General features: G+C 32.0%; 1 protein-coding gene across 1 annotated transcript in view; it reads right to left on the bottom strand.

Annotated features, from left to right (window-relative positions):
* Tent5d (terminal nucleotidyltransferase 5D) overlaps positions 1–15,230 on the bottom strand; it is a 24,587-nt gene extending 9,357 nt beyond the window's left edge. Inside the window, exons 1-2 of the mRNA XM_010605022.1 lie at positions 15,164–15,230; positions 5,484–5,592 (exon numbers count right to left, since the gene is read on the bottom strand). The gene's annotated coding sequence lies outside the window, so the exon portion shown is untranslated. The remainder of the gene's footprint in view (positions 1–5,483; positions 5,593–15,163) is intronic.
* Between the last annotated feature and the right edge of the window lie 353 nt (positions 15,231–15,583).

Here is a 15,583-nt window from a genome sequence, read left to right as displayed (position 1 = left end):
AAGAATTAGACCAACAAAAAAAACCCATACACAATAAAAAATGGGCAATTGAAATGAATACACACTTCTCAGAAGAAGTACAAATGGCCAATAAATATGTGAAAAAATGTTCAACATCACTGATCATGAAAAAAGTTCCAGTTAAAACAAGCCTGAGATTCCACCTCATTGCAGAAAGAATAGCTACTATTAAGACATTGAATAATGGAAAATACTGGCGAGGATGTAAATGTTAGCAATATAACCATCATGGAAATATGTACAGAAATCCACAAAAAATTAAAATTGAAATTTCAGACCACCCAGCTATTCCTCTTTTAAGTATTTTCTTGAAACAGTTAAAAACGTCATTTTAAGGCTGCCCAACTCATAATACATAAACTATAGAAGCAGGCGATATGTTCATCAACGTATGAATGGACAGAAAAATGTGAGATATTTGTTTTTCTATCTATCTAACAATGGAGTACAAGTCAGCCAAAAAGAAGGATAAATTTATAGAAAAATGGAAGCACCTTGAAATCATAATGTTAATAAAATGAATTAGACATACAAGCATAATGATCACATGGTCTCTCTTCTATAAGAAACCCAATCATTAAATAGAGAGATATACCCTCTGCCAAAGGTAAGAGGAACTAGGGAGGGATGTGTAAAGGTGGGTGGACAAGGGGAAATACAAACAATTAAGATGTATTATGTATGTGAACTACTCACCAGCATGAAGAAAAACATAATGCACAGCAAAATATACTAATAAATGTTAAAACTGTCATAAATATAAACATTAGATAGTTTGTCTATGTGTGCTAGATACAATGGGCTGAATGTCATATTATTTATAAATAATATATGACATCTTTAATCTACAAATATCAAACCATGCTTAACTCAACTGGATTATTAATTCCTTGGGTTCCTTGAGAACAATATTATCTAATTCATTGCCTCTTTTAAGAAATGTTAGAAATATTAGTTGAATGAAATGATGAATTTCATTTCAAAATAAAAACAAATGAGACCAGGGGCTGGGGATTTAGCTCAGTGGTTCTGCTGCCTGCCTTGCAAGTGCAAGGTCCTGAGTTCAATCCCCGGTATCAAAAAAAAAAAGAAAGAAAGAAACTAATAAATTTGCATCCAAAACAAAAATAATATTAAAAACCTAAGATTTTTGAGCTCTAAATATATTTATGTAAGATGTACAATATAATATATTCCAAAATTATTATATTTGGTGTGAGGAAAATAAAATTTTATAATGTGTGTAAACACTATAAATGCAATTAGACATAATTAGGTACAATAACAGTGATTATGTGGGCCTTCATGAATGCCTATTAATCTATACAAGCAAATAAATCTAGGAATAAAGTTTATTATGGACATAGTTTTGGAATTAGGTATTCTTTCCATAATTCAGGAATAAAAACTATATTTATGACAGAATTATGTAAATGTCACTCATATTTTTTCTATCTAGTGCATTATCAGAACAATACAAATATTTAGAATTTAATTACATACATCTCCAGTAGAACTAGAATAGGATTATCCTATTTGATATGTGTATACAGTTACATATTTCAAACATTTCATGAAAGCCTCATTAAGCAATAGAAGATCTGCATCAATGTGAAGATAAAACTAAATCTATTTTGTTTGTCTTTTAAAAATCCTGATAAATACGAATTAAAGATTCAATATTTATTTTTATTGTGATGAAATGCCTCATGTAATGAATTGCTTGTTTTAAGACACACTAATTACAAATGTATTGTTTGATCAGCTTTGTAAATATCCAAATCAGTCCTTAAAGATGAAGGGACTGTCTCTCTTAATCCATTCCACACCACTGATCATTTGAGAGATGCAGATGAAAACAATACTGAGATTCCACCTCACCCAACAAAGAATGGCTGTTATCAAGAAATCAACCAATAACAAATGTTGATGGGGTGGTGGGGAAAAGGAACCCTTTTCCATTGTTGGTGGGAGTGCAGACTGGTGCAACCACTGTGGAAATCAATATGGAGATACCTCAAAGAGCTGGGACTAGAGGTTCCATTTGACCCAGCCATCCCTCTGCTGGGTATCTTTCCAAAAGAACTAAAAGAATCATATCACAGTGATATATGCGCACCTATGTTTATAGTGGCACAGTTTGTAATAGCTAAAACTTGGAAACAGCCCATTTGCCCATCTGTTGGAAACTGGATAAAGAAGATGTGGTTTTTCTATGAAATGGAATACTACTCAGCCATAAAGAATGAGAAATTAGTCATTCATAGGAAAATGGATACATATTGAGGATATACTCCTAAGTGGAATAAATAAGTCACACCTGTGTAAATACTGAGTAATCTGGTGTGAAAAACTATAATAGTACATAAGATCCTAATGAGATAATTGACAATGTGAAATAGGAAAAAAAAAGGGCTAAAGGTGTAGGGAAAGTGGGAAGGATAGGGGAAAGCTAATAAGGGAAAAGAAAAAAAACACGAGAAAATGAAAAAATGGAAATAAAGTATTTGGAAATAGGGAACGGAGGTGGGGGTGAAGGGAGACCTGAGATAGGGGGAAAAATGAGAACCAAGACCTGTCATGTAAAAAGATCCCAATGATGAATGTAACTGTACTATATACCTAAAATGTACCAATAAACTCAATGAGAGAAAAAAAAAAGATGAAGGGACTGAACTGACTATACATCAAGTTTTAGGATTCTGGTAATTTAACCATCAAATGAAATGACTTGCATAGTGTGTTTTGCGCTTTGGAAAGAGCAATGTGCTATGTGAATTGGTAGAAATGCAAAAGAACTGGAAATCTTTTTATGTTTTGGGGGATGCTGGGGAGTGAAGTTAGGGCCCCAAATTGTTAGGTCAGTGCTCTACCACTGAGTTACAATCCCAGCTAATCTCACTTTATATTTATATTCCTGGAATTATTACTGAATTATTTGAAGCTAACAAATGCTATTTTCAAATTCTAAATCTGAAAATGGAACAGTTGGTAATATTGCCTGGCTTCAAGATTTTAGGCAAATGAATAATAATGAATAATTTTTCCAAATATCACATGTAAAAACCATTTATGGTGTGAAAATAAAGAATATTAATATTACTGCATTAAGATTATAGAATTGAAGATATTATCTTCCACATGGAAGCTGCCAGGAACTTTATATGTGCAAAAAAATTCAAATATTAAACATGATTAATTAATTTCCAGAATGTAGAAGGCCTTGATAAAAAAGAGGAACTTCAAATAAAAATATAGGAAGCCAAATTTAGTATCTTGGATCTACTCACATTTGTCAGAGAAAGAAGAGGGAGGAAATAATTTTGCTTCTAGACAAAAGCAAAAGGTCTTGCAAAGACAGGAAAGTAGTAGAAAATGTAACTTTATTACACGAAGAAAGTGGTGTAGGAAATCAGTTCATAAGTGTACAACTTTACAGTTGCCACTTGACTACCTATGTTAATGATTGTAAACTTTGTAGTTTTTAGAAATATACAGAAACCTTTAAAAATAAACCTATAGACAATGTGAAATAGTAAGAAGAAAGGGGCTAAAGTGGCTAGGGGCTAAAGAAAGGGGCTAGGGAAAGTGGGAAGGGTAGGGGAAAGATAATAATGGAAAAGAAAAAATATGAGAAAAATGAAAAAATGGAAATGAAGTGTTTGTAAATGGGGAGGGAGGAGGGGTGAAGGGAGGGCAGGGACAAGGGGTAAAGTGAGAACCAAGACCTGTCATGTAAAGGTACAAGATCCCAATAATGAATGTAACTGTATTGTATACCTAAAATGTACCAATAAACTCAATGAGGAAAAAAATAAACCTATAGAGTAATACAGTACTAGTATTTCTTAATTAAAAAAAACAGGAATAAGGTCAACTTGCTATGATGTGGGAAAATGGTATTGCTGCTTAACATACATGCATTTTTCAACAACAAAATTTTAATGACCTACTAGGTTTTTAAATTTCACCTTTCTCTTGCCATAACAACATAAGCTAGTTTATAAAATAAAGGTTTTTTTCTATTAAGTTTAGAAATTGTTACTAAACAAGGAATTGCGAACTACCATCTTACTGATCACCTCTACCACTATATATATAGGAAAGGCAAGTTACAAACTTTAAAAATAGCCATAGAGAAAAGCATGCTTATGATAATAAAACCATGATACACTTACACACTTACACTTACATGAATTCATATAAAGAAACACATGAGCATACCATATATAAATAAATATGTTATAATGGAATAACATAGATGATTTGTCTTGATTTGGATTTTACACATACCCTTACCAAAGCTCATTTCTATTAACATGGATAATCAATATATGATCATGAAGGTATGCTTCATTTAAAAAGCTATTATTTTCATTAAATTTATAATACCACTATAATGTTTGTACAAATTTCAAATATGACATTAAAGTAGTAAATATTACATGTGTGGATTATAATTTAGCACTTAAGTGTCAAACATCATATAGCATAATCAATTCATGTATCAAAGGCCAGAAAATAGAAAACTTGTTGAGAAACAATATGAATTTGCTAAACTAAAAAGCACAGATAAATACAAACTATGGGTGATTGTAATAATGAAGTCCAACAAAACAATCCTCATTGTTTATAGTACTGTGTTGGGTACAATACAGCTCTGTTATTGAAAGTGGAGTTTTAAGCAGAAAAAAATAAAATATATTTCCATAGGCTAAATATCCAAAATTCAAGATGAAAATCCTTCAATAATTTGCAACATAAGCCTGAACTAGTACAAAAATGGAAATTCCTCCTGTTTTTTTTTTTTGGTACCAGGGATCAAAGTCAGGCCCTTGTGGTTGTGAGGCATGCACCAGAACCACTGAGCTAAATCCCCGGCCCAAACTGGAAATTTCTAATAATTCTTCTCAAAAATACGAAGAGCAGCAGTATTTCATGATTGCACATCATTTAAATGTTCTGAACACTGATTTCTTCCAAGTATATTAACTTTCAAGTTAATTTCTCCATTTAGGTTAATAATATTAGTATGCCTCTAATATATCTGACAATAGTAAAAAATGTATAACCTAGCCACAATGAATGTAATTATTATGTACTCCAAACATGCAGAAATAAAAATTTAAAAATAATATTCAACTCAAAACAAAGTGGTTTCTATTATTTAACTGGTTAAATTTATCTGGAAATGTAAGGGAAAACAAATGATGATGAATGGATATTTGTATAATAAATAAAATATAATTTTTCTCTACAAAAACTTTATGGTTCCTCTGAGCATGGGAAGAAAATGGGATCTTAGTCACTGTTTTCAGATAGATAGATATGTTTTATATATATTCAAAGAGAATGAGAAAAGAATTAAGATTTAGTCCTTATTTTTCTCCATTCCTCTGCCCTCCCTTCAACCCTTCTACCCCTCCCTACAAACTGCACAAGAAAAAAGAATTAGGACTTACTTTAGAAAGATAACTGTCAAGTTTACAATGCAGTAGAGTTAATATTCAGTTGATTGTTCAGCAAAGGTAGAAATTTTCAATTTATCACTGAACAAAGTAGCTAACAAACCTGAAGAGAGAAGAAAAGCAACAATAAAGTGCCTCATTACATGTAATATACAAGTAACCTCATGCTCTTAGCCAGTACGTATCATAAAAATCACACAATCCCAGGAGACAGGATAAAATGATTGCTCTAAAACAATAGTTCTAAACTGGGCATGGTGGCTTATGCCTATAATTCTAGCACTCAGGAGGCTGAGGCAAGAGGATTGCTGTGAGTTCAAGGACAGACTGGACTACACAGTGAGTTCAAGCCCAACCAGAACTATATAGTGAGACCCGGTCTCAAAAAAAAAAGGTAAAATTTTCGCATGCATCAGAATTACATGGAGGGCTTGTAAACACGTGGATTTCTGAGGTCCAACTCCAGAGGGTCTGATTTAAAGGTCAAACATAGGGCTTGAATATTTGCATTTCTTTTTTAAATTAATTTTATTGGTACATTTAAGGTATACAATATAATGACATTCATTGTTGGAAATCTGCACTTTTACATAATCCATCTTCTTATTTTTTCGCCATTCCCTGCTCTCCCTTTAACCCCTCCAAATGCCCCATCTACAAAGACTTTGTTTCCATTTTTTATTTCTCATATTAATTCCATTCCCTTCTTTCTTTTCCCCCACCCTTCCCACTTCCCCCTTGAACCTTTTTTAAAAAGTACTTTATCACTTATGCCATAATACACTGTTGATGTTACAGGTCTATAAAAGGAAGATTAGGGAGGAAGGTCTCACTACTAGTTGCCTTTTAGCATTACTCATTTTTAAATTTGGTTCTGAAAACTGAATCATATTATTTTTACTGATAAAACAAGTCTACTTTAGGTCGATTAAAAAGTTATTTAGTTGCAATAAGGTTCTCATTTGAAAACATTTGCAAAGATTTACTTGTAAAAATTCTAATGAGATTAATGGATTCATTTAAAATATATAATCACAAATATATTTCAAATAATTGTGAAATTTATGAGAAAGCTGTTTATTTCTAATAATTTTCTTGATTTTCAAATTCAATTATTTTATATTTAAAGCAAAATTAAGACGTGCATTTTAACCAGTAGAAATGGCATAGTGCCTAGAGAGGTAATTAGGATTAATATAATCAAGCTTGGAACTCTTGCTGATGGGAAGGGGAACATCACTTGCTTCTATACCAAAGGATAATGGGAGTGTGAAAGGTTTTAGTTTGCATTCAGATGTACAGTAATGCAAGCATATACTTTGTATTTTAATTTTATTTATATCATGTTCTTTGATTAAGCTATGTTTAACTTAATTTCCCATTCTAAGAGTTCTTACTGAGAATTTACACAAATTCCCAATTTTCTGTCACTGATGTATACAGAAAAAACTTCTCAAAATTCTGAATCATGCTGAAATATAGCCTTTGAGTTAATAGGTCTAGGTTAAAGGTGCACTGGAATAATTAAGATAAACATGCCAGGCAATTAAACACCTAAAGAAAAGAACACACAGGACGCAGAAAGGATCAGCTCTGGATCCAAAAGCTTGGTATTCAGAAATCTATAAGGAACATCTTCTCTTAGATTAAACCTTTCCCTTAATTCCAGAAAACTCTTCACATTTTGTATTTATTCTTCCCTAACTCAATATATTTCTATGAATTTTAAAATTATTTGTATTTATGTGGCTGTTTTCTGTTGTTTTAGATTGCATGTTAAAAGTGTACAGCATTGTAAATAAATCATCCCTCAATTCCTTTCAGGTTTACTGCTAACCCCTTACAGTGGAAAGTGTGACCTAGCAGCAGCACAGCTGCCTTCATACTCTTCCTCTGCTCCTTTCAACGCCTGGTACAGGGTGATACCTATACAAATTCAACAGACACTAGTTAGGTCAATTATTATATTACTGTGAATGGGACTGAAAATAAATGTCCTTTTCTTTTCTTTTATTTTCCTTCTCTCCCCTTCCTTTCCCCTTCCCCTTCCCTTCTCTTTTCTTTTGCTTCTGATATGTCTGATGCAGAGTTGCTGCATCTCCAACCTCAGAGAAGCATGCCGGCCAGAGAGAACTGTTTCCTTCAAAGGAAAATGATTTGCAGATATTACTGAGAATATTCTGAAGTGCAAAGGGCTTCATGGGAAACTGGCACCTAAAGGCACCTAGATGGATAAAAGAACCATCCCCTCTTCATTGGATATTGTTCGGCTCATATGACTTTTGTAGCGAACCTAGCAATCTCACAAGCATTTTTCAAGTCATCCTCTTGAGAAATACCTGGCTACACCCAAGGGATTAAGGACTCTCTAGCCACTGAAAGGGACTCAAGAATTATAGCCTATACCATATGTACCTTCCACATGATGCACGAAGCACTAAAGGCAGAAAACTATAAACTTATCAGAATGCACTTAAAAAAATTTTTTTAAATCACTGTTCATTGTTCTCACTGCCCCTTCCCACAATCCCCTCAACCTTCGCAGGGATCCAGAACTCACTTCATCAACTACTGTTTTCTTCAAATCTATACTATCCTGTCCTGTCAAGGAACAACTGGAAGGAATGATACTAATGTGACGTTGTGGTGAATGTGGTGGTTAAACACAGTTAGAAAGAAATGCAAGTTTTTTTAAAGAGAGGATGAGGAGTAGAGAAGGAAAAAAAGAAAGAAGTAAAGAAATTAAAGAAGAAAGGAAAGAGCAATGTAGAGAAAAAGCACTTGTAACAGTGGTCCAAGCCTTTGAGCTGCTGCTGTCCAAGGGCAACTGGGTGCTGAAATGACTTAGCCTATGCAACCCTCTAGTCTAACTCATCCAGTCCACAGACTTTCCATGCTTTCAGGCTCATTCCCTTATCCCTTGGCACTTAAAATCATTTCAATGATAATCTTTCCTTACACAATTTAAGGTAGTCCACAATATTTAATGATATGGGTTCTGCATACTCCACAGGATGAACTCAATACTACTTTTCATTCTCCTTTAGTATTAAACTATCTCTACTGGAACAATACTACCTTTTTTTTCCTTCCCAGACCAAAAATCAACTTTCCCCTTTCCTTATAAACACTGTCTTGTCTCATACCTTTCCTACTTCCAACCCATAAATTTTCCTCTGCCATATGCATGCATGTGTACACACACACATACACTCCTCCTCTCCCCTCCCCAATTCTCCAGTAATTTACTACATAAACCTAAACTTAAGTTCCAGAGGGCAATTTGGTCTTCATGTTTCTCCCTTATCTTTCAATATTTACAAGAGTAAACAGTAGATGAAGGCATTCTTAAATAATTTCAAAATGCAAGCTTTGAAAGTTTAAAATAGAATTGCCTTAATGAAATCCACTAAATTTTTATTAATTGCATTATTTTTTCTAATGTTTGTATTAAATTATTTTACTAGAGGAAAATAAAGTCAATTCACTATCAAGGTAAGGCTTGTACAAAAAGATGGCTCCTGGATACATCATAGGAAGAAATAGGAAGTTCAGGACTATAGAAACACACACACACACACACACACACACACACACACGTGTGTGTGTGTAAACATGCCTTGATTATAACTTCCATTTGCTCATATACAGTAACTAAAGACATTTAATATCAAAATATGATAAAATTTTAATATTTTACTTTAGAAATAAGTAAAATTTTGTAAACCAATCACTATTAGGCTATTAATTGAGATGTAATGGGTTAATTAGTCTATGGAGTTTCACTATTCCTTCACTGTAGAATTCTGAATAAATATAATTCTGGATACTACATCAATATATCAATTATATTACTCATTTCTCAAGATAGCTCAGAAAATAAAATTTAAAAATAATTATTGATTACTTATTACCACATTAATTATTTAATTTTACTACAGCCAGGATTATAGAGATAACTGTTAAAAAATATCTTCTAAAATATTAATCATGAGATATTTATTTTAGTTAAGTAAGTTTCTGGATATAATGTAAATTAAATGTCAATTTCACCATAGATTCACAGTAGAAATTAAAAAGAAAAGTACTGAAACTGATATTCTACAAAATTTCTCACCATATCTTCTGAAAACACACTTTTTAAAACTGAATTTGACAACAGTCCTACTCTGAAGACTTCCCTCTCCAGAGTTCCTCATCAACTGACCTCCCCACATTCTCTGCACCTCATCGGTCACAATAGCATGAATCTGTTGTTAGGATACAAAAAATATTACTATTGTATAATTAATGTTCTTAAAGTTATAGTCATTTCAAATGAGAAATTTAAATGAGTCAATTGTTAGTCATAAGTTTAAAGAAAGACAATACTATGTGACATATATTAAATTGTAAGAACGTGTTCCTTAAAAATACATGGACAACTTAAGATAATGTTAAAATGGTAAACATAACATTGCTTCTCAGCCTGTTGGCTAAGATCAAGTGTAGAAAAAGTAAAGATAAATAGATAACCCATACAGAAGCATATATAAGTGTACATACTCAAATATTTTGTTTTAGCAGTTTTGCAACTGTCTGTGAATTGAAAAATTAAGTTGTAATACTTGAAATATAGACTCTGGAGAAGCACTAGTCAATTTTTACTCCCTAAAGGAATATTGTTTAAAAAATCCTTAAAAAAGCACTTTTGATCAGCATCATATTATTGCTTTGTGTGACAAAAATGAATAAAATCATTTAAAATACAGAGCTCTTTGAAATATAATTTCTTGTTACAGTATATCCAGTTTACAGTAACTATATCATAACATTTTAGTAGGGCCATCAAAAGTAAGAAGACAGGGCTGGGGATTTAGCTCAGCAGTTTGGTGCCCTGCCTTGGAAGCGCAAGGACCTGAGTTCAATTCCTGGAACAGGAAAAGAAAAAAAAAAGGTAAGAAGACAGACAAGTAAATAGTTACAGGAATTAAATTATTGAAAGTAAATTAATGGTTCATGGGAAATATTTTGAATAGTTGATTTAAAGTACACTTTCAGTAAAATGTAGAAAGAAATAAGAATAGTTTTGAAGGCCCAAAGGTAAAGCAAAATATTTGTTTAATTTTTTCCTGTAGTTCATGTTAAGGAAAAAAATTGAAAGATATTTCAGACAATAATGTAATATATACTAAGAACATAACTTATTTAGTCCTCACTCAAAAGAAATGTAAATAAATTAGAAGAACCCATGATCCACATAAAAAATAAAGAATAAAGTATACAAGAAAATGAACAAGTAAAGTAATAGATAAAATGGCCCAGGATGGACTAAAAGTTAGACAGGCAGAATGGAGGAACGGTCTTACGTAGAATAAAAGATCAGGTATTTTGGAATCTGACATTTGATATATATAAGCAGCTACTTATAGAAGAGAAATAAGGGAAAAGAAAAATATGAGAAAATGAAAAAATGGAAATAAAGTTTTGTAAATAGGGAAGGGAGGAGGGGGTGAAGGGAGGGCAGGGGTATGGGGAAAAAATGAGAACCAAGACCTGTCATGTAAAGGTACAAGATCCCAATGATGAATGTAACTGTACCAATAAATTTAATGGGAAAAATGTTATAAGAAGGTATGTGATACTAAATTTATTAAAAATTAAAAAATTGAACACCTCCTGCAAACATTGCATTGTCTTAGTTGCTTCAGATCCTAGGAAAAAAACTCATTGTTACTGTATGCAAATAATCCATGATTTTACATGCTATGAATCAATCAATTTTTACCTGTTATTTCCATGCAGAAAATTATTAAGCAGTCTATTCTGATAGAATATGTTCTGACACTTGTTCTGTCTTTCTGGCCCTGCTCTACTTTTAGCTCTTTCTAGCTCTTTCTCAAAGAATGGTGAACATAAATGCCAAATGTTTTCTAAATACTAAGATATCATGATTTTATATAAGTATCGTGTTTGTTTTGTTTCAAATATCATGCCTAATAATGCTAACCTCTTTTTTTTTTTTTGGCCTACAGAAGACACTACCATTTCTGAGATCCTTCATACTAAGCCTTTTTTTTTTTTTTTTGTACTGGGGATTGAACTCAGGTCCTTGCACTTGCAAGGCAGGCCAGGGAACTGCTGAGCTAATTCCCCAGCCTAAGCCTTCTAATATTATATAATCATCTCATTTAAGCTTAAAAATGAAACTATCAAATAAATATTTGTGCTTCCAAAGCCAAGCGTGGTGGTGCACGCCTGTAATCCCAGCACTCAGGAGGCTGAGGCAGGAGGATCCCTGTGAGTTCGAGACCAGCCTGGGCTACATAGTGAGTTCCAGGTCAGTCTCAACTACATAGTGAGACCTCATCTCAAAAAACAAAAACAAATCAAAACAAAAAAAATTTTGTTTTCAGAAATGAGGAAATCAAAACCCACTGAGTTTAATTAAAGTGTCTATAATGATCAGCTATTAAGTCTAGGAACCAGAAATTCAAATCTAGCTTGGAATGACTCAAAATGTCCTGTTCTTAACATTACCTACAAAATTTAAAAAAAAATTGCAATGACTTTACCATCCCTTTTCTGGATTTTAATTTTGCCAACCTTAGTAAGTCATTGAAAATCTAGTGATGATTGCTTTGCTCTTACTGTGGTTATGCCTGAACAAGAGTAGGTTGGAAAATATTTCTTTTTTTTTTTTTTTTTTTTTGGTACCAGGATCGAACTCAGGCCCTTGTGCTTGCAAGGGAGGCGGCAGAACCACTGAACTAAATCCCTGGCCCTTGGAAAATATTTCTGTTGTTGTCTATCTTGTTGGTTTAATATAAGGACAATGTTAAAGCAAGATAACTAGTTTTCTTCTGGAGGATATCTGGGAATATCTACACACATGGTTGTTACACCTTGAAGTGAGAAGTGCTTATTGTAGGGGGTAAAGGCCAAGGGTGTTGTCGAACATACTACACTACACAGGACAAACACCTAAAAGAAATAATCTTACAACCCAAATTGTCTATAACCTTTTTGAGAAACCCTAATCTAAATGTAAGACTTATGGATTATACTACAGAAAAATAGTACTTAAGATGACATTGTGTTTGTATGTCATCAAACACAATGGGCTGTAAAAATTTACTGAGCATGCTAGACTCTAGTCTAACCATGGGAATGAATTTGACACAATTTTGACTTGAGACCCTTCAAGTGTTTAATCTAGGAAGAAAAGTGGTAAGGTGACAAAAAAATAATAGTATATAAAAGCAATATTTCTTATTAAATGTATAGGGTCAGTGGCCAGTAAAATGGGATATAATAATATAAGAATAGTAGTCTCTTTAAGAGAGCTATCTTTTTTTTTTTTGGTACTGGGTATTGAACTCAGGCCCTGTGCTTGCAAGGCAGGTGATGGAACCACTGAGCCAAATCCCTGGACCTATTTTTTTTTTGCCTTGCCTTCATCTGCCTCTCTGATAAAGGTTTCTTTTTTTTTTTTCCTTTCTTCCCTTAAGAAATTTTCTTCAAAGAACCCCTAGATGTTAAAAGAGAAGGAAAGTGTTTATTTAAAAATTAGTTTCTATGATTAGCTTTTATGTCTAATTAAAATTTTTCTGAATCATATAACACCAAATATAATTTGGAATCATTCTAATATGGAAAGTATCTCTAATAATAGCAAATGTTTTATTCTTTATAACCAATCATCCTTTAAGATTTAATCAACTCAGCTAATGATAACAAAATATAATTTTACTTTGACTATTGTAGTATTGAAAATGTTTCCTAAAAAGGAAATTTTAAAGTCTTGAGTACTCTGTTAAAGGCAGAAGTTTCTAGAGAAATGTTCTTTTTAGCAATTATCTGATAATAAAACATCATCATTTATTTAAAGAAGATTGGAATCTTAACACTTAAAGAAATGATAAATTTGTGAATGTAGTTGACCAACAATTCAGTGACTACTTTAATTAAAAACACTCAATACAGTAGAAGACACATTGCCAACAACAATGGAATTTGTTCAAAGTGAGGAGGACTACTTTAAGTATTTTGAGGGGGAATAATGGAAATATCTTTTATAATTACACTTTATTAATTTAAACATTTACTGTACAGTTTAATCACCCTGGTATTTTTCCTAATTATCCAAGATTATTTTTTCATTGTTTTCTACCTGCTTGAATTCTACTGTCTTGTCTTTCTGTTTGTCTCTCTTTGCAACTAAATTGAATAAAATTTCATGTCACCTTTGTGAGTACCCCTCAACACTATTACTCATGTTTTTAAACTATTTTCCATCTCATCTTCTATTTTCCTCAACCAATAGAGCTTTACCCCTCTTGTAGGTCTAATCTCTTTTATCTGTCACTTGCCAGTGCAACTTCCAAGTTAATGGAATTAACTTGGCAATTAATTGTTCCAAGAACAATGAGACTAGAAAGATGTTCTTTACTTCTCTAGGGAGGATAAAAAGTTTTCCTGTATAAATAGTAAAGATCTTAATATATACTTCTCTAGAATTTCTAGGAAACAAAGTCTATGTCTTCATACAGGATCCAGCAAGAGTGCCAATTAGCTGAAATAATTCCTCATTGTACTCTTATACCAAGCAGGCAATTGAGTTATAAAAAGGAAGCAACAGAAGTAGTCTTATGATTCCTCCTTTCTAACCTACTATATAGATTCAAAAGTACAGGATATGAAACCAGGGACATGAGTTGAATATCAACTGTATTTGCTCAAAACTTGTTTAGGAAAATAAATCTTTCTGAGTTTCACTGTAGTTGTTTGTTTTAGTTGGCAAAAAGAGGACAATGTCATTCCAGGTTATCTGAGAAGATCAAATATCAAATTAAATATTGTATATGACAGATTTTTAAAAATTATTGTTTAACAAAATTAAGGTATTTCATGCAATAAAGAATTTATATGATTATATTAGAACATTGATTTCCATTATGCAAATAGAAGCAATATAGACTCCTGTGTTCTACTCCAAATTTATTATATCAGAATCTAAGAAAGGAGGTCCAGTCTACAGCCATACTACTGTGAATATGCCTGGCCTTGTGATCTCAGAAGCTAAGCATGATTGGGCCTGGTTACTACTTGGATGGGAGAAATGAGGTCCATCCATCTGTTTTTATGGACACTGAAGTTTGACAAATACTATGTAATATTATACCATTATTATTTTCAGTACATTCCTTTTCACTTAAAGGATGTTTAATTGTCAAAAAAATTAAATTTTATAATTGTCTCAAAATCTTTTGCTAAAAAATTTGACACAAACACTTCAATCAAATATTAAAATTAAGTAGTTTAGATTCTTAACTATCATTTTATACATTTTTAACTTAAAAAGAATTATTTTTTAAAATACACTGGAATGCAGAACTAACCATGGTTAATTAATGAAACAACTTAATTTCCTGGGGAATTATAATTTATCACATTATCTTTGTTCATGTCAAATTCTAACATATTCAATTGCTGCCTAGTTAAGATACTGCACTGATTCTACATCAATTATCACAGTTAAAATTTATAGATATTAAAATACATTCTTCAAAGTATTCATAGTTGTTGAGATTTACCATGTCTGAGTTTATCAACATGTAACTGATTTCATTTTAAAATTTCATATTCAGTATCAATTTAAGGGTGAAAAGAGAAAAGAGAAACTGTCTATTTACCTGAGACAGGGTAAGAGGCAATGCTGAATCTTGTATAAAGGAGAAAACAAAACCAAGATCCAAGATCACCTAAGACAATAAAAAAAATATATATTTAACAAATAATTAATGAATTGTGTCCAAGGTACAATAATAAAATTATACTTTAAAATAACATTTGGCTTTTTAAAAGTTCCTTTTTATTATTAATATGATAAAATGACCATATTCAGATTTCATTCTGATATGTTTAGGAAACTAAGTTATTTATCCTAAGTGTTTAATCCGAGTATGTGTTAAATTAACACTAATATGTTATTGGAAGCTACATTTTTATGAAGAATAAAACAAATATGCACCATCACCAGGAGAACTGGTAAACTATGATATATTTATACAGTGGAAATACTCTAATCTAGATCACTGAAAACAAATGAATCA

This window comes from Fukomys damarensis, unplaced genomic scaffold (genome assembly GCF_012274545.1).
Source record: "Fukomys damarensis isolate Sample0158 unplaced genomic scaffold, DMR_v1.0_HiC HiC_scaffold_39, whole genome shotgun sequence".
Lineage (NCBI taxonomy): Eukaryota > Metazoa > Chordata > Mammalia > Rodentia > Bathyergidae > Fukomys > Fukomys damarensis.
Note: the sequence above shows the minus strand (reverse complement) of the source record. Positions and strands in the feature narration are given on the sequence as shown.